This window comes from Molothrus aeneus, chromosome 1, assembly GCF_037042795.1.
Source record: "Molothrus aeneus isolate 106 chromosome 1, BPBGC_Maene_1.0, whole genome shotgun sequence".
Classification (NCBI taxonomy): domain Eukaryota; kingdom Metazoa; phylum Chordata; class Aves; order Passeriformes; family Icteridae; genus Molothrus; species Molothrus aeneus.
In genome coordinates this window covers 67,932,715-67,951,932 of record NC_089646.1, presented here as the reverse complement: position 1 = coordinate 67,951,932, position 19,218 = coordinate 67,932,715, and the positions used below count along the sequence as shown (strand labels likewise).

The 19,218-nt window shown below is 44.1% G+C and overlaps 1 long non-coding RNA gene across 1 annotated transcript; it reads left to right on the top strand.

The window, feature by feature from the left end:
* The first annotated feature begins 12,206 nt into the window (after window positions 1–12,206).
* LOC136553686 (uncharacterized) lies at window positions 12,207–18,928 on the top strand. The gene is made up of 3 exons (XR_010783203.1): window positions 12,207–12,280; window positions 13,105–13,243; window positions 18,755–18,928. It is a non-coding gene; the product is annotated as an uncharacterized lncRNA (long non-coding RNA).
* Window positions 18,929–19,218: the final 290 nt, after the last annotated feature.

Here is a 19,218-nt window from a genome sequence, read left to right as displayed (position 1 = left end):
AGCATCACGTAACTCAGGGACACTTACAAAGCCCAGTGGTGCCATCCTTCAAAGTTTCACTACAGCAACTTTAGGACTGACTCCGGGCAACTCTAGGCAACTCTCTAACTCAGGGCCCAGCTGAACAAGGGCTCAGCTCCTTGCACTTCTGTTTAGATAACACACTTACTGCTACAAGACAAAGAGTAGCTGAGGAGCAGTTTCCCTGCCTAGAAAATGCATGGTGACAGAAATGTAATCAACACTGAGCAGCAAAGAAGAGAGGGAAGAAGAAGAATCCTATGTTTGATGGGTTTGCCTCTAAAGCTACTCACAGTTTTCTACTGTTGCTGCCAGTTTTTCCTGGTGTAAGGGTCTGCCAAAGCCTTGCCTACCTGCCACTCTTGACTGTCAGATGCAGGTGAGGTAAAATGAGTAAGGGTGGCCTATTCAGTGTCTGGTAATTAGAGGAGGATCAGATAAGACACCTGGAATTTCTGGCAAAGCCTAGACCTTTGGGCTATTTCACAGCAGACATGGGTGTACCAGTGTAGGATCCCATACCAGCAGCTGTGTGTACCCAGGAGACCTCAAACCAGCAGCTTCCGTCCAGCAGCAGACTGTGAGCACTCTTAATGTGCCAGCAGTCTTATGAGATGTGTCTGATGGTGATTTAAAACACCTAAAAGGTTTGACACAAAAGTGGGCAATAAATTATCCTGTGATTCACCAACAGCAGAGTTTTGAGTGAGCTGAAGCACTTGGAGGATTAAAAAATGGTAGGGCCTCTAATGAACTATCAACTACCATTAGCACTGCATGTTTGTTTGTGGGCATCTTATCAGTTAGAAAGTTTTGGAATTTCAATCCTTTCTCCCTTTTCTATGCCCTAGTAGAAGTCACTCATGCTTAATGGTGTATCTTTTAGGGAAAGATCAGCCAGACCAACCACACTGTGGGGGCAGCAGAGTTTGGTGCTGCTAGTACATCATCCCTTCAATCCACTGCTAAAACAGTCTTTACCCAGAGTGTGTGCTGAGATGTTGAGCATTTTCTTCAAAGAGCTATTTATTAGGCACAGAGAGCCTCGAGACAGAAGCAAGTGCCTACATTTTCTGGGAGGAAAAATAAAAATCTTTTTTGGTTAAAATTAGCTTTCAGGTTGAAGGATTGAAACCACCCGAGGTTGGAGCCTTGCTGCTCTTCAATAGGCAAATGAGATATTTTATGAGGAATTTCCTTTCTGTGACTATGAAATGAGTGCATCTTCCAGCAGCACCTTCTGCAGCATCTCTGGTGTCTCTCTCCAGAGGAGGAACAAAGCAGGGAGCCAGGTGAGGTTGCTGGGCAGACAATGGATTCCCTCTGCTCTCCGGGATGCTTCACAATGGAGTGGGTATTGCCATTTATTGCAAGTGCCCTATCATTAACTGTTCATTATAATGCATTAAACAGAGGGATCTCCATAGGGCTCTCATGCCCTCCCTCTGAAGTGTGCCTTGGCTTCCCTGAAGCATTGTTTGAGCAGAGTGTGACAGCACTTGTCAATGGAGCACTTGTGGTGACATGTTTGAGAGTCCTAATGCACTTCCTAATTCTCCTCCATCAGTCTCCTGCATGTTCTTTCAAATTCAGATGTGGATTTTCCCCCATGTCCATCCCAGAGGATGAAAGCTGTATTTGCCATGGTCTTTGTTCTGTTTTTGCCTTCAGTGTGAGATTGTCTCTGACTGTGCACCAGTTCTTTATTAGAGTGTGTCCTAGCTTATTTTCCTCTCCATTTTCCTTTCCAAAGGACATGTCCTGGCTTCAGACACTGAGAACAAATGACAAGGATGATCAGAGATATGAACCAGCTTCCTCAATATCAGCAAATAAATAGATTGGTGGTCCTCAGCCTGTGAGGCTGGGAGGAGATGGAGGTTTGTTGGAGCCTGAGTGGAGGGAAAAGTTGCAACCATTTCAGGCAGTTCCCCACTCGTTCCTTTATACTACAGACAGTACCCCATGAGCCGGCATGTGGTGGGCTTCTAGCCCACACAGAATCAGGCTGTGGGAAATCCTTGCCACAGGAAGGTAGAGGTGCTGAAAATTTCTGTGGGATCAAGGAATCATAATGAATGGCTATGCGTACAATGCATACAAAGGCTTTGCCTTGGGTTCAAAAGGGTCCCAAGTGGACTCCAAGCTACTCCTCTGGACCAACTCCAACAGGCTGATGTCCCCTGTGCTGGGGACTCCGGACTTCAGAATGGATGTAGGGTTCCAGGCGGGGTCTCACCAGAGCAGAGCAGAGGGGCAGAATCCCCTCCCTCAGCCTGCTGGCCACGGATCCAGCCCAGGACACGTTTGACTTTCTGGGCTGTGAGTGCCCATGGCTGAGTCATGTCCAGCCTCTCCTCCCCCAGCACCCCCAAATCTTCAGCAGGCTGCTCCCAATCTGTTCATTGTCCAGCCTGTGTTGATACCAGGTGTTGCCCCAGCCCAGGTGCAGCACCTTGCACCTGGTCTTTTTAAACCCCAGGAGCTCCCATGTTCCTGCTTTTCAGGCTTGTCCAGCTCCCTTCCAGTTTCCTCTGGATGGCATCCCATCCTTCAGGTGTGTGAGCCATACCATTCATCTTGGTGTCATCTGCAAACTTGCTGAGGGGGCACTCAATCCCTTCATCTGTGTCATTAACGAAGGTACAACACTGGTCCCAGTGCAGACCCCTGAGTGACACACTTGTCATTGATGTCCATCAGGACTCCGAGCTGTTGATCACTCCCCTGTGGAAGAGATCATCTCACTACTTCCTTATCCTCCTAACAGTCCATCCAGTGAATCCATCTCTCCCCAATTCAAAGAGAAGGATGTTGTGGGGGACTGTGTCACAGGCTTTATGGAAGTCAAGATAAATGACATCTGTATCTCTTCCCTTGGCCACTGATGTGGTAGTTACCTCATCGGAGGAGTCCAGGAGGTTGGTCAGGCAGGACTTGCCCTTGCTGAGGCCATGCTGGCTGTCCTGAATCACCTCCCTGTCCTCCATGTGCCTTAGCAGAGCTTCTAGGAGGATCTGTTCCATGATTATATTGCTATTAAACTTTATAACAATGTTTATAGACTTTCTTCTTTTTCTGTAATGTTCAGTGACTTTCCTGAGTTTGGCTGACATCCATCAACAAAGTTACAGCACAGTTTAATACCTCAAAACCTCATAGGACACGTTACCTTCCTGGGCTGGACAGGAATGAATGAGTGAATATCCAGGTGTCAGAGATACCAGGATGTGATACCAAGTCCTGCCCAACCCCCAGAGTGCCTCAGTCCTTATGGGATTTCAGTGGTCCCTGGAAGACTTGAATTGCAATGGGAACAAGAGACACAGCTAATGAGGAAACCTCTCTGTGGCACCAGCTTCATTGTCATGAGCACTATCTCTGAAAGTGCTGATTTATTTTCTCTGCTGTATATGATGCATGAAGCAGGGGGCTGAAAATCTATTTTTATGCCAGTGAGTGGTGTCAGGTGAATACGAGCTCACATAGGAAACCAGAAAATTAGAGCAGTTTCCCTTGACCCAATATTAGCAAAGGGTTTTCTGCAAGCTGTGATAGATGTAGATCCTCAACCATTGATTTCTTTTGGTACCTGTCCACGAATATTATGATGAAGTGTTGGTTTTCTGAGGTTGTTTTTTGTTTTTTTTAAAGAGAGTTGAGTTGCTGCAGCAATGTGAAATAATGGTGATGTTGTTTTCTACGAGATACTTAAGTACCATGACACACAGAGCATTAGAATTCATCATGCTTGTTATTGTCCTTTAACAAATGACTTTATGTCAAGCAGTCAAAGCTTGGGACTACAAATGCAGCTGCACAGAGGTAGCCACACATCATCTTCTGTGAAAAGGACCTGATTTGATCATAAAAGAGGTACTGTAAGGAACCACGTAAATGAAGTCTTCCATGAAGCAGATGGGGGATGTAGACTAAACACTGAATTCAGGAGAGAATTGCAAATACAAATGTGACAGGAGATTAAGAGAAAATACTTGTCAGTGAAAGGTAATAAATGTGTGTCCAGAACACACGGAGCTAGGGAAAGCAGAGAGATGGATTTTTGTTTGGAGAGACTCCCTCATGTCCTCATGACACTCCTTCTGAGCTTGACTGAGCTTTAAACTCATGGATTCTGTGCAAATAGGTTCACCTGCACCTGAAGTCCTCTGTTTTCCTCTGACAGCAACACCTTTTCAAAAGACTCAGTTGGCTGACTTCCAAATATTTTTTCCCTTATTTCAGCCCTGATCATCAATTCTGTTCCCTGGGGTAAATGGCCCTGGATGCACCCTTTTTCTCCTCCCATCCATCTGAATTGTCTGCCCAGGAATTCTTTCAACTTCCAGCTTCATTTTCCTCTCTCACACCTAGATGACTCAATCATTGAAACATCCAGCCATGAATACATGGTGTCCAGAGAATTGTCAGGGACTCCTTACACAGCCAATAAAATCCCCAGAGGCAGCAGAGTGAGGGGGAAAAGGCTTAAGGCACCCCAAGAACTGAAAATTTTGTGTTTGTGGCAGCCAAAATCAAAGTAGTTCATCTGAGAGGCAAGTCTTATCAGTTGAGGCTTGGGGTTGACATTGGTAAAGGAATCTCTGGACTGCACCTTACTGCATAAATGAGGAGGTAAGGTGTTCAGATTTTCTGCATTGAACTATACAGGGTAAAAGACTTTGGTTCATAGCATGAAGCTGTGTCAGGGGAAGATTAGGTAGGTTTTAGAAGTTTCTTTCCCCAGAAGGCACTGGAATGGGCTCCCCAGGGAAGTGGTCACAGCACCAAGCCTGGCAGAGCACAAGAAGCATTTGGACAATGCTCTCAGGCACATGGTGTGAGTCTTGGGGATGGTCGTGTGCAGGGCCAGGAGTTAGACTTGGTGATCTTTGTGGATCACTTCCAACTCAAGGTGTTCTCAGGATGGCCTTCCAGCAATATAACTAGAATTTGGTCGTTCCTGTAAAACTAACTATGGTGCAGCCATATATGCCTGCTTTCATCATGGCTAAGTTTATTTTTTATATCCATGTGGGAGTTAAAGCAACGTAAAACTGTACACTTCAAGTGGAGAGTATATTGTAGCTGGTGGGTAGGAGATTGCTGAATAGTTTTGTTGAGTCCTTATCCCAGTAGTGGTGCCTGAGGAAGAAGAAATTTTATTGGAGAAAAAATTCTTAGTCCCTCAGGAGTGAAGTGGGTAACACCTAAACCTATTAGTTGAACTACTTTTTTTTTTCTTTTTTAACTGCAGATAAATCAGGATGTATTTTAAGTCTCATCTTACCCCAGTTGTTCTCATCTTCCCCAGCAAAAAGGACTTTTTCAATCAGTCCCACTTTGTCAGATTTCTTTCTTGTGAAATGCCCCTCCAGTGTTTCACTCAAGTTGTTTTTCTGCTTTTCAGGGCAAAATCCTTTTCTGCCTTCAATACAGCAGTGAAAACTGCTCTCCATGCTTGTTTCCTGATCTAGCCTTGCTGCCACTTTCTCATTTCATCATACAACCAGTGGGGAATATTTGTCAAGGCATGTAATCATTTGGATTGCAGGTGGTGAAATGCACTGTCTTTAAGTCTTCTAAAATATGTCCATAAGCAGCAGATGCAATGAGATGTGTTTTCCTAAGGACCTGTCTAGAGACTGAACTCTCTGTTTAGTAAAGGCTGTATTGGCACTGCTGTTGTCCCCACAGTGAGGTGATCAATAATGCTTGTTTTCATTACTCAGTGACTTTTATCTTTTAATTATACAGGAACTTCAGATTTTCCAAATCTTTCCCACTCTTACAACTGTACATCAGCCTCAAGTGTGATGGTTGAAGTGACTGGTTGTGGCAGAACCACAGACATACTATCAGAAAGCTTAGTAGTGAACTTAGTTTCCTTAGGAAGGAAGTAAAAATTTACAGTAAAATTGTGCTTTTTGGCTTGCTCAGACAGGGTAGGTGCCAGGACTCACAAGGTGCTAATTATTAGTGCACTGGGTAACAGTTTATATTCTTGTCTCATCCTGGCTTGAGAAGCAAACCTTCAGCTTTTCCTGGTGGTAAAGGTACCAAAGAAGAGCAAAGTGGAACAGATCTTGGTTTCCTCCATCCCTCCTTGGTCTGCCAATAAGCAACAAAAAAGGAACAGCAACACATTATGCAGAATCTTTGTGAACTATATCAAACATCACTAACAAAATATTTTAAATGCCTGTGCTCAAGAGACTATCTGGCATGTTCCTAGGAAGTGTTCCAATCCCAAAGAGATTTTGGTGAAAAATTGGGACCACCTGCATTGCAGATATTTCTGGGCAAGCTCCTGTATTTCCACAGATATCACTTTCACAGAGCAGAATTGCAAAGCAAACTCTTGAGTCCCTGGTGATGTACATAACCACATTGCCGGTATTGTGATCTGCCAGGAGCATCAGTGCCAGCCCCAACAACTGGACTTTATCTCTTGGTGGTATGGTTTGCAAGAAGAAATGGCTCTTTGAATCCTCTTATCATGGTAAGCACCACAGGCTTGGATGAGCTGAGAGTGCTTCTTTTTAATGTTCACTGGATGTATCCACATTAAGAGCAAAAACTATTGCCTTCCAGGATTAAAAAAAAGGGTATGTCTAGTCTGATATCCCATTCCTGAGAGGGCTTGCAGAGGATAATGTGAAAATAGTGGATGGGCAGGGAAAATGTACAAAGATGCAACAAAAAATTGCAGGTCAGATATTTCCTATCTCAGATGTGTTGTCAGATGCGTATATTTTACACCCCTCAATGGATTTTTCTTTCAAGTAGCCATCCCCTCCTTCCTGAGCCATGTAAAAATTAACATCCACAGCCTCCTTAGGCACATGGTGAACACATTTCCATGTGTTTGTTTTGAACCTGCAAGCTTTGCTTTATGTTCTTTGCTTCTTATCCTGGGAGGAACTAATCAACCCCTACTCCTTACAAAGACATTTGTTTGTTTCCTTGTTGGTCTTCCAGGTTTTTCTGGAATCTCCTTGTATTCAGCATTGCTGATTTTAGATTAAAGGCAACAAGTCATCACAAGATGACTTGCCTTTTATCATGGATTCTCAACAGCAGAGCAGGATCCTCCAAATCCAAGTGTGCCCAGCAATGACACTTCTCCCATGTATCTTCTCAGCAGAAGGAGCTCTGCAAATCAGAGTTGCTCACACTTGGACTAAGACAACCCTCCTTAAAACATTGCTGTGGCACTTTGCAGAGGTGGTTCTAAATGCATCATTCCCTGCCTTGTGTGATGTTTGTGTGATTTCCAGGGATATGAGGGGAAATAATTTATACTGAGACTCTTCAATCAGCAATAAAAAGCTATTATACAGCTGGAATACTTGGCTGCTGTTCCTGGTGCAGATGACAAGTTAAGAACATCTGTGTTGCAATATGAGAAATATAATCAGACTGTCTGGTGTGGATGGTTGAGGGGCAGTCGTTTACAGAAAGTAGGGCAGCCTCGTTTGCACAGGAGGCTGCTTGCTGCTTTCCATACCTCGAGATGCCAAGGAAAAGTCTCTGCTTCACAGAAGCACTGAACCATGGAGCAGCTTCACCAGACCCTCTGAAAGGGCACCAGACTCATGATGCTGTGACTTTGATTTAGTGAATTCTTAATTGTGTAGAAGAGCAGATTTGTTTTTACACAGAAGCTGCTAAGCTGTGAAACTGTTTTCAATTGCTTGTCTGAATAAAAAAAATAGGAAGGACCAGCAAGTGGGTGTAACAGCTGGGTACCTGGACTTTGGAAGTACTGGAAAAAACTGCCTGCTGCTTCCTTCTCTGCCTGTTGCTGCACAGATTGAATCTGAAGTCAGGATTTAAACAGTGAAATCCCTAGCTGGTGTCAAGTCTGACAGCCTGCTGCACACAGTCTTGCTCTGATGCATCTGAACTCCTCTCACTAGCAGCTCCAGAGGCAGAAGAGCAGCCCTTGGGATGCCTCTTCTCTGTAATTCAGAGTGTGGCCTGGTAGTGGGAACACTGCTCACCCTCTGCATTCATCAGGGTGTGGGCAGGGAGAGGCATCCGTGGGCAGTGGAGCAGGGCTCCTGCTTGGAAGCTCCCCGTGTGACTGCGGCGCAGACTGGCAGCGGCTGAGGAATGCTTGGATGCTATTTCTGGGATATCTCCTCAGAGCAGGCTGTGTGTTTAACAGCTTTTCAGCAGTCAGAGCTCACATCCAGAGCTGGAGCAGGGATGTAGGATGGACAGCAATTTTCCCTGCTAGCATCTTGTGGTCTCAGTCTGGACAGGGCTGGTTTTTGATCCCCGTGTTCAATCCCACTTGCGCTGCCTGGGCATTCCCTTAAGGGCAGCCACCTGGGGATGCAGGTTTAGGTGTGGATTTCTCACAGAACAGCCATCTGAGGCTGAGTGTTTGTAGCTGCTCCCGCTCTTTGTGATGTGAATATGTCACATAGATGTACAAAGTGCCTGCGTTACCCATCCCATAAACCTCTGCTTCCTCAGCCTTAGAGAGGTGGGTGTCTTTTCCATTTGTTTTGTGTAAATGAAGCTACATCTCATTGGTCATACAACTAAAAAGAAGAGATTGGAAACTCCTCAGGGCAGAGTCTATCTGTATTGGTGCCTATTATAACTCACACATATCCCTGAGAGGCAATGCCTCATAATTAATTGCTAAATAATTAATAATAAGAAGAAGCAGATACTAGTCAGGAAGTAATTAACCTGCTTATCCTTACAGGGAAGTCCTATGCAAGGAAAGAGTAATTAAAGGCTTTTTAAATGACACAGAAAAATCCCCACTGACCTCTGCCAGGACAAGTTTAGGAAGTGGGGCCAGTAGGATTTCCTTAGTTATCAAATAAAAATAACTTTGTTCCTGTAGGTAAAATTTCCTAATCTGGTATTTTTCCTAATCTGGTATACATTTGTCTGTACCAGTGTTCAGCCTGGGTGAATAATTTTACTTTTCTTTAGTTTAATTTTTGACAGTATGAAATGGTTAGTTATAAGGTGTGCTGGAATTTTCCTTGGAAAGCAAGCAGGTGGCTAACTCACATCGAAATAGGGTTTTTCACTATTTCATTCAGGCAGTATCATACAATGGACAAAAGTCCTGGATAGCAAAACTAGTTTGCAAGAGGGATGCAAACTTTAGGTGTCGTGATCCATCCACAAAGGCACAGACAGCACGTAGCATCTTTTTTTGTTCATAGCTGAGAGAGACTTATGCAGTCATTGCCATCTTCCTTCAGATGAATTCACACAGTCCTGTAGAGATGGGAATTTTCTGGGACTTTGGAGCTGTCATGGCTGAGAGAGCTGAAGGCATCAGCTGAGTGTATCAGAACACACAACTACTCAATATCACTGCATCAAGGTAAGCCTTGCAATTTTTGATTCATAACTTCGTTGCAAATCAAGACAAAATAAAAGACACAACCTTCTCAAACCCTTGCAAGGTATTTTTAAATTGGGGCGAGTTAGAGCTCTGAATTTCATCGTTCCCAGCAACGTTCATAACAGGCCTTCTCCAAAGATGCACATCTCAGGAGTGTCTTGATGCACTGATAACTGATAAAGAACATCTCATGGCTTTCAGGATTCACAAATGTCCTTTACAAGCCCTTCGATTTTTCTTTATCTTCTCATTATACAGGCCATTGCTCTCTCCTGATACCAGGTAAAGGGGGTTACATTATGCTGCTTTTGTCAAACACATGACAGAGAGTATGAGAAAATGTCAGTCATTTTGGTCAGCCCTGTCTTTAGGGCTCTGAGGAAGTTCTGTCTCTCCAGAAATTTCCTGTTTTGTTAGCTCAGATGTATTTGGCAAACTTAGAGCTTAATACTCTGTAGTGCAGTGGAAAATGAAATTACCTTTTATTCTCCTGAAGCCACTTTTGAAGGGATATTCTGCATGGCATGACTTCACCAGTTTAGATAATCTGCTTTACCTGTATTTCTGTCCTAGCACTTGGCCCCAGATAAATTGTACTAGATGTCCTTGGGAAGGTGGGTGGCCCAGGGCTATGCTGTGTCCCTGGGGCAATTCTGGAGAAGCCCATTTGGGGCTGTGCTCCCTGTCCCCTTTCACCAGTGCAGCTCAACCAGCAGCTCGAGGCTTAGCCCTGACAGAACCCCTGGTCCCAGCCCAGTGCACTCAACCCCTGACCTGGCACAGGAAATCTCAGCCAGACTTGGTTTCTTCACATCTGGGAGACAAGGGGTCTCCCAGCCCTGGCTTTCCTTCCACCACAGTGCCTTCTCCTTTGAAGACCAGCTGCATGGAACCTCAGTAACTGTGAAGGCATGGCAGAAACTCCCAGGAGAATTAAGTTCTCCTTTTTGCTGCATTCCTAATCTGGCCAAGTGGCTCACTGCTGTGGAAAGGACAGCTGTATCCTGCTCCTTCCCCTTGGGCCCACTGCTGCTTTTCTGCCAGCTCCCTTGCATTGATTGATCCATGATGCATCCACTCATAAGATGGAATGATTGCAAACACACCCCCATGCCCCTGGTAAGATTAATTTTCCAGTGGTGTTATCCCCCTGCAACTGCACAGTCTCTTCCATCACAGTGCAAGGAGATGGAAGAAACACAAGGGAGAGAGTGGGACTCCAAAACAGCTCACAAAGGGTTGCTGGCCCTATTGAACACTAATTGGACGTTTGCTCTCCTCTGATTTAGGCACATAGGAAAGTCCTCACCTGGAGCCAGCTTTCCCCAAGGTCATCTCAGATAGGAAGGAGCTTCCCAGGGGAGTCTTGTTAGCTGAGCTAGGAGCTGCTCTTCACTGTTGTGGCTGGAAGCAGGGAGAGACCAATGCAGCCCCTCTGCAGTACAGGGGGAGCACACACAGCTATAGCATCTCCCACAGAGATGCTGCTCTCTGCCTAGACATCACTCCTGCTCCCATCCCAAGGACCACAGGCTGGTTAGTAAGGTGCATCTACTGACAGTACAGTATGGCTCAGTTAGTGTGACAAGTATAGAGCTTGTGTACTAAATATTAACACTATGTGTGGATTTGACCCATCTGGGTGGGTTAGGAGTCATAGAATTCCAAAAGAAGTCACTGGAATGTCCCTTGTCACTGGATGGCATCCAAAGGGCTTAAATGAGAGGCAGAAGAAGGTAAGATAAGGAAAAACAGACTCCAGTGGAGGATGTGAGAGCTCAGGTGGCAGTGACAAGATAGGTTTTCCCTTAGGGAAAAGCAGTTCAGGATATTTCCTTCCTGCTGGCACCTGTCCTGCAGTTCCCAGTGCCCCAACACTTCCCTCCAGCCAGGCTGGAAACCCAGCCACTGAATGACCTGCATGACAAGAAAACAAAACCCTACAAACCTGCAATGCCACAGACACTGTTGCACAGCAGCAGAGTCCTTGGAGTGCTGACAAGCATCCATGGGCCGCTAACATCTCATGGACAAGCATCCATGGGCCACTAACTTCTCATGCCACCACATCCCCGGGTCCAGAGCCTGGGCTTAGGTCATATTGCTTGGAGCATAATGCTGGTTGTGTGTTTGATCCTTGTACAGGCCACTCACTAAACAGCTGGACTTGATGATCCTTGTGGGTCCCTTCCAACTCTGTTCTGTGAGTTATCTGCTGCCAGATCCTTCAGGGCCTTCCTGCTGAGTTTGGTGAACCCAAAGCTCCTCTTGTGTGCAAAGAATTTGCAGGATCTAGCACCCAGTTTGAACTCAGGTGCTGGATGAAGGATGAACATTATAAAATTTTGGCCTATAACTCTATGAAATCTCTTCAAAAATATCTTTCACCTGCAGGGCACTGATGCTTCAGTCCCTTGATGCTGAGGCCTGCCTGTTTTGGGATGTCAGGGACCTGTGCTCCCCCAGGCACACACCTGGTGACAGCAGCAGCCACTGCAATTGGTAGGAGAAAAACTTGGTTTGAGCCTTCAGTTCCCACCCCTAATATACAATTTAATGTTTTGTTATGACTTAAGACATTATTGCATAAATGCTCTACCTCTGCCCTAAGGGGGTGTTTTAGAGTGTTTTGATTCCTTTATGTTGTTTTCTTTTCATTCTGTATGTCAAACTGAGCAGCTGAGAGCCTAATGCAGATGCTAGGAAGATGGAATGGTCCCAGCATCACCATGACACAACTCTCCCTGCGGCAGCAAGTGGCTGAGAAGGTGAATTTTGCATGGAGAGAAGCAGAAGTATTCTCTATTTTCAGCAAGAAATCTCAAGCAAGACTGCACTGACAAGGGCCCGAGGCATACAGCAAAAACATCAGTGGTAAATCTCAATGAAAACAGGCATAAGCCCCATGTGTTACTTGGGGAATCATTTTCCAGCCCCACTCAGAGTAAATTTTTCCCTTTTCTCTACCCCTCAACAATTATCCTAACCCTATTCTGGGCCTCCAAGTAACCAACTCAACCTCTCAACAATAAAAGGCTTAGAGAGCCTTGACTATGCTTGACTATTTTTGTCACCCTCAGGATGCTGTGGCAGTCCCTGTCCATCCCCACACCAAAGATAGCTCTCAGCTTTTTCCTTCTCTCCCTCAACCACTGACTTCTCAATCCTGGCCACTGACTTACTCCTAAGACAGTGTCCCCACTGCCCAGATACGCAGTATTCCTCAGAGATGGATTCTGCTATTAGCTCACAGTTTCCTTGGGCAGTTTCTTTCAGCCCCACTGAGACATGTCCAGTGGGCTGGAGGTTTCAGCTTTTCCTTTACATCAGCCCTCACCCTAGTTTGACCCCGAGCAGAAGGTGCTGTTTGCAGCTTCCATTCTCATTTAGTGTGCTCCTCCTAGCCCCCATCTAACCATAGCTCTGGGCTTTCAATTCTCCTGTCCTCTAGGGAGCATCCCTGCATTCCTGGAGACAGCTTTCCAGGCGTGGCCTCACCAGTGCTAAGCAAGGAAGGGCCATGTCCCCTGACCCGATGGAAACTCTTCCTAACACAGCCCCCCCTACACTTAGTTGCAGTTTCTGCCTTTCCTTTGGCAGATCCTTTCCAGCTCTCTTCCAGCTGTAGCTCTGCAGGGATGAGATTTATTCAGCCTCATCCAGAAAAGGCAGAAGGAGAACTTCATTGCTGTTTGCAGCTGTCTGATGAGAGGATGTAGAGAAGACGGAGCCAGGCTCTTCCCAGAGGCGCAAAGTGACAGGACAAGAGGCCACAAGATGCCATCTGGGACTTGGAAAGCTCCAGATAGATCTTAAGGGAGCAAACATCACAACAAGGTTGGTCAAACACTGGAACAGGTGCCCAGGCATCCAGCAGGCTCTCCATCCTCAAAGATGCTAAAAATTCAGCTTGCTGAGCTCGGAGTGGCCTGACCTGATTTTAAAGCTGTCTGAGCTTGAGCAGGGAGGCTGGGCCAGAGAACACCCAGAGATCCCTTTCTACCTGAGTTACTGTCCAATTCTGCTCCTGTGAACCTCAGCCCATGTAAATTTGGAGCCTAATCTGATAACCTTGATGAGAGGAAGGTGTTATGTCTTTAGAAGCAGATTTAGCCTTTGTAAAGCCTACTCTGCTTTGAGCAGCAGTTTCATGGGACCAACACACAGCTTCCCAGCACCTATGGACAGTAGGAAATAATTGTAGCTGACCCAAAATTTCCTTCACATAGACTTTCAGGATTAGGGCAGGTGTCCAAATTTATGCCTTGCCTATCCTGTGCAGTTTAAAGGAATTTGGGAACTCAGGCCCTTTAGAAAGACTCTGGAGTGGTAATGGCAAAGGGAAGGAATTTAATGCCTGGAGGTGAAAGTTGGGAAAGTCCCAAATAACTCAGTTTCTGCTGCCCTTTTCACTGAGTGAAGAGCAAAAGCCCTTCCTGTGTTCACCTCCTCTTCTCTCACCCATAAGCAAATTAAAATCTCCTCAATATTTGCCCATTTATTTTGAGTCAAAGCATTGCTTCCTCAAATTTTTCTACCTGCAACAGACTTGACATTCTTACTGACATTTTATCCCTTTTACACAAGCGGCTCCAGAGTGCCTGAGCATAGGGAGCTTTTCCTCCTTTTCTCCCCTTTCTTTCTCTTCCTCTTCCCTGCCTAAACACCTGTTGGAAAGAAAAGGAGGCATTAAAAGGAGAGATCCTTGCACTGGGAGCAGGGAGGGGCTGCTGCCCCTGGCTCAGTGCAGTGTTAGATTAGGGCAGACTTGCTCTGGCAACATGGTGAGTTCCAGCAGCTCGCTCAGATATTTCCCCAGAGGGGAAAGCCTTTGCTCTCCCTCTGAATCCATCCATCACCAGGCAGAGAACACTCATCAAAAATGTGGAATCTGGCATCACTGCAGGATCATTATAAGGGTTTAAAAGAGAACATTTCACCACCCTATATATCTTGTCAGACAACACCTGACAGGTCAGCTGGGGAAGTGACTGCACTTCCCAGCTGAAGCCCTGGCTTGAGAAAGTGTCATCTACAGGCACAGGTCAGCTCAATCCAATCCCCCTAAGCTGGGAAACCCAGAAACCCGGAGCTAACATAGCTTTTACAGCAGCTGCCCAACTTTCTGTATTCTATGTCTCTCTCACAACAGTGGCGACCCTGTTTTACGTGCATGTGACTTTGTCCAGTCCTTATCTCGATCCACTCATCCTGCTGGCACTAAAGGCAATGAGATCCACAGGTGAACCTTATCCCATGAAAATAGTTATTTATGATTAATAAAAATGAAAACTGTTCAAAACTGTTGAAGATACCGAAATTCAGATGTTTAGTTAAGGCAAGGAAAATTCTGTATACTCCCATTTCATTTTTGCAAAAAAAAAAAAAAGGAAAACAAAACCACAAATAGAAAATCAGGGATGTCTCCTTTTCATCGATAAAGTCCTAGAGAGTTAATGTTATCGAGCAAACTGGAAGTAAAACCAAACTCCACATTACTTCTAATGCACTGTTTTTATCAATACACAGTGGAGATTAATTCAGGTGTGCCTGGTTTCAGTGTAGCCTGTACTTTGTTCTGCTGTCAGTGCTTTCTCAAAGTAGCAGGCCAAAGTTAAAAAATCAGATTGCGGGCTGTTTAAGTGTCTGTTGAAGCTAATTCATCACAGTAAAAAAATGGTTATGAGATATTAGCAGCTACTGCAGCTTCCCTCACTTTCCCTTTCATTCTTTTATTGCCTGCATAAAGAAGACCAATTGCTGTCAATAGCCAAAAAAAAAAATCTTGTTTTCTATGGCATTAAGCAAATTCTCTCACTACCACAGCATATAAATGCCTTGAAGGTGAGAGTGAAAAAGAAGAAGAAAAAGAAGAAAGAAAAAAAACCTAAGAAGGAAAGCAACCTATAGGAAAGGTTTTACAGGGAGAGTGAAACCACTAACAGAAAAGAGGGTTGTGAGGGATGGTGAGAAAGGCTGTTCCTGAGTCAGTGTCCCAGCCTCAGCACCCATGCACTGACCTGGACACCTGCCCACACCACGGGTGGCACCACAGCTTCCTTTAGCCATGTGTGATGCCACTCTCCTTTGCCTCAAGAACAACAGAGGGCCCTGGTATTGTGCTGTTTAATCATGAATTTCATTTCCAGCAGCACCAAGAAAACTCATACACAGGGATGTGGTGGAGCCACAAAAGTAGACATCAAAACTATTCTCGCTGAAGCTTTCAGAGTAGAGGATGGAAGCAGGTAATAGAGAAGCATCCTCTTTATTCCCCATGTCTTTAAATGTAAAAAGGAATGGTCTTGCTGAGGATTTTGTTATAGGGTACATGATAGAGAGGGGAGAGAGGAGGAGGTAGGAATTTTGGAAGAAGCAAGGGAGGAATATGCAAAGATTTTTGGAGCTTCCTGTCCAAAACTGGTTTAAAGCTGCTATTTAATCACTTTGAAAATCAGCAGTATTAGGCACGATGCATCCTCTGGAAGGATTTGTCATTGGGATATCCCCTGGAATGCAGACAACAAGCACAGTGGGACTGCAGCACTCTATGCATTTATACACAAGGGCCTAGCATGGCATGGTGCCACAGAAACTAATTATACCCAGTGTTCATAAAATGATGAGAAGAGGTAGAAGTATAATTATCAGTTTTCCAGCATGGCTGCTGTATGCATTAAGTATGGCAGAGTTGACATCTTAGTGGAGGCAAATGAGTAAAATATCTTTTTATTTCACCAGTACACTTTTTAAACTTTTACTACTGTTTGAAATCCTGATGTTCTAAGCAGAAGTGATGACCTGGAAAATTTTTCTTCTGCCTGATTTTTCCCCTAATCATCTGTGGACAATTAACTGCCACCTATTAGCATCCCAGCCCTTGTTAAAATAGGCCCTTTTTTTTTTAACCAGAGTTATAAAAAAAGATCATTTCAGCATAGCGTGGTGGACTTGTCATAAACATTTAAGATGTGCCAACAAGGTGTCATATTTTCTAGGCAGTATAATAGTATTCCATTTATTGTTTCCCAAGGACTAAACTTGGAAATGAATGGCTTTATGAAGAAGATAGACTTCTAGTGAAGTTGCTTGATTCCATTCGTCCACCATCAGGCTCCTCAGCAAAATAATTTCCCTTTAATTAAGCTATATGATGTAAATTTCATGGCAATTGATTTAATAAAAATATATGTTGCAAAATAACATGAGGAAAAACACCTTAAAGAAAAGCAGAAGGATTCCCTGAGCAGAGTAAGTAATGGGAAAACTATTGGAAATGAGGTTAGAAAAACAATAAAAGGGAAGCTTTTATAGATTTTTTTCACCATTTCTCTTTTTGTAACAGTTGGATGGATGTATCCCTTGCTACCTTCCTCCTTTTCTTCTGTAAAAGATGTTTGAGAAGCTGTCATTTTTTTTCTCTCTTCTACCCAATTATTAATCTATTTTTTAAATTAATAATACAATCATTTTTGATGTTAATATATTCTGGAGTAAACACACATAATTTTCTGACCTACTTTTTAATCTATGTATGTTTTTGCCTTTCAAGTGAGAGATGTTTTCTGTTTCTTGTCCAAACCCTTGCACTAATACTCTTGTGCCCTGCTGCACAATTGCTACTGCTTATGTTTATGTTCTAGAAAACCTGTGGGACAATGTAAAGGCAGGATATCCTCTGCCTGCACTTACTTCAAATCCTCTTGTTTACAGTGTGGAGGTGGCAAGGACATCCAGTTGTGAACATTCATAACACAGTATGGTGTAATTTTGGAGACATCCTTAGGAAAATGTTTCTCTCTGTAGCACATCTTTTCTCTCTGTCCCAGCCTCCTCAGGAGCCATGTAAAGGCAGCTTCCTGGCTGTCATTTACCATCATCCATCCCTTTATGGTGCAGATGATCCCCAGAAGTTACTGTCGCAGAAAGCAGGATTTCCATCCCTGCTGATCTCTGCCCAGGGATGTTCACAGGAGGAAAGCTGTTAAGTGGCCCATACGGACCAGCTGGACAGAGGAAATGGAGTCACAGCAAAATTATGAACTCCTGGAAATTACTGAAAAGTAGCAAGAACATGAGCAAGACTTCAAGGAAGGTACCCAGAGAGTGTTGTGAAAAGGCTGAGTGCAGCAAACATTGAGCAAACTTCAGCAGCCCAGATCCAGAAAAACGTGATTTTCACATGGATGCTTCACTCTTCTTGAGATCACTACTAGCTGGATAAGAGCTCTTATGGTTTCAAGGACTCAACATGTATCTGAGGTAGCATCAGGCAGTCTGATTTTAGTGTGATTAGTTGCAGCTCTCATGTCTGCAAAATTAGCCCAACAGCCTCATAAGAACAATTGTTTCAGAAAGAGATAGGGTTTTTTCCCAAGTTTTCTTTAAGGCAAAAATCTTTGAATATCATTCTGTGGATATTGCTTGCTTTGACCTCAGCCAGCATCAGAAAAAAATAAGCTCAAATACAAAATGTTTTCTTTTGGTTTTAGGATTAAATTAAGGGTTTTTTTAGGACTCCTTTAGAAACAGAAATACATCTCAACTCAGGCTGGGGCCAGAGCTTCAGATTCAGATCTTATTTTAGTTTAATTTTCTTTACTGAACCAAACCATCAGTCTTTCCTGGCAGGCAGTCTACCCCAACTAGAATATTTTCCATAGTGAGCTTCAGATAGCCAGCATACTAATGTCTGCCTTTAAAGAAAGAAGAAATACCCTGAGTCCTGATGCATTCAATCAAAACAGCAAACAGTGATTTCCAACCAGCCTTTTCCACAACAGACTAAAGCAAGGGGAGAAGCAATCATTGCTTTCCGAAATCAGCCATGTCAGCCCTTGACACAAAGGAGGTTGGTGAAGAAAGGTTAGCTCTGGTGTCATCGTGCCATTAGGTCTGAACGCCTCTGAGAGATCTCTAGTACAGCCTGCCATTCACAGACCCCCAAGGATTTCTTTTTTAAATGAAAGGTTGCAAAAATCTCATTCCCTATTCCAGCACTGCACACACAACATGTTCCCCTTCCCCCCATCCGTCACAAGCAGCTAATGGGAATCAGGTCCTTAATGGAGGACAATGGCAATTCTGCACAGGTGGGAAGGCATAAAATATTTGCCCGCCAACCAGTCTTGATTCATGGCCAATGAAATATTAATACATGACCTTCATAATTTTCGCTTTCCATTAAAAACCTCAGGACACTGTAACTAAAGTGTTTAAAAACACTTCTGCTTCCCAGTAATCAGTGTTTAAAAGATAAATAAAAATATATCTGTGCTCCTTGAATTTGTGATCAGAAAGCTTCCTCCAGAGTGAGTCCAGCCTTCTTTACCACTGTTCTTTTTAAAGGATTTTGAATGCAGCTGAATGTGAGAGATACATAACTGCATATCCAGCCAACACTTGCCCCTAAAGAGGAAGAAATACAAGTTCTTGCTTCGGCCACACCGTTGCTGGATTTTTACAGTGAGCCCTCCTGCCCAACAGTATTCAAGAAAGCTGTGTATGGTCTAAAAGACTGGAGTTACCCATAACACAAAGGTTGGTTGAATGAAAAACTCAGCAAATATTCTCTCTTCTCCTCAATGTTGCTGTATGTTGCAGGGTGGAAAGATAGCTGGCTTAGCAGGAATGTTGATTTATTTTGTAGGGTGGAACGATAGCTCTTTAAATCAGGAATGTAAGCTTTGTCTCTTCTTCAACTGATGCTCACTATCAAGAATATTTGTATGAACAAAGCTACTTTAGTGTTCAAAGACAACTTCTCTTCACGACTGTCACCAATACCACAGATGACTGAACTGGCTCACAAC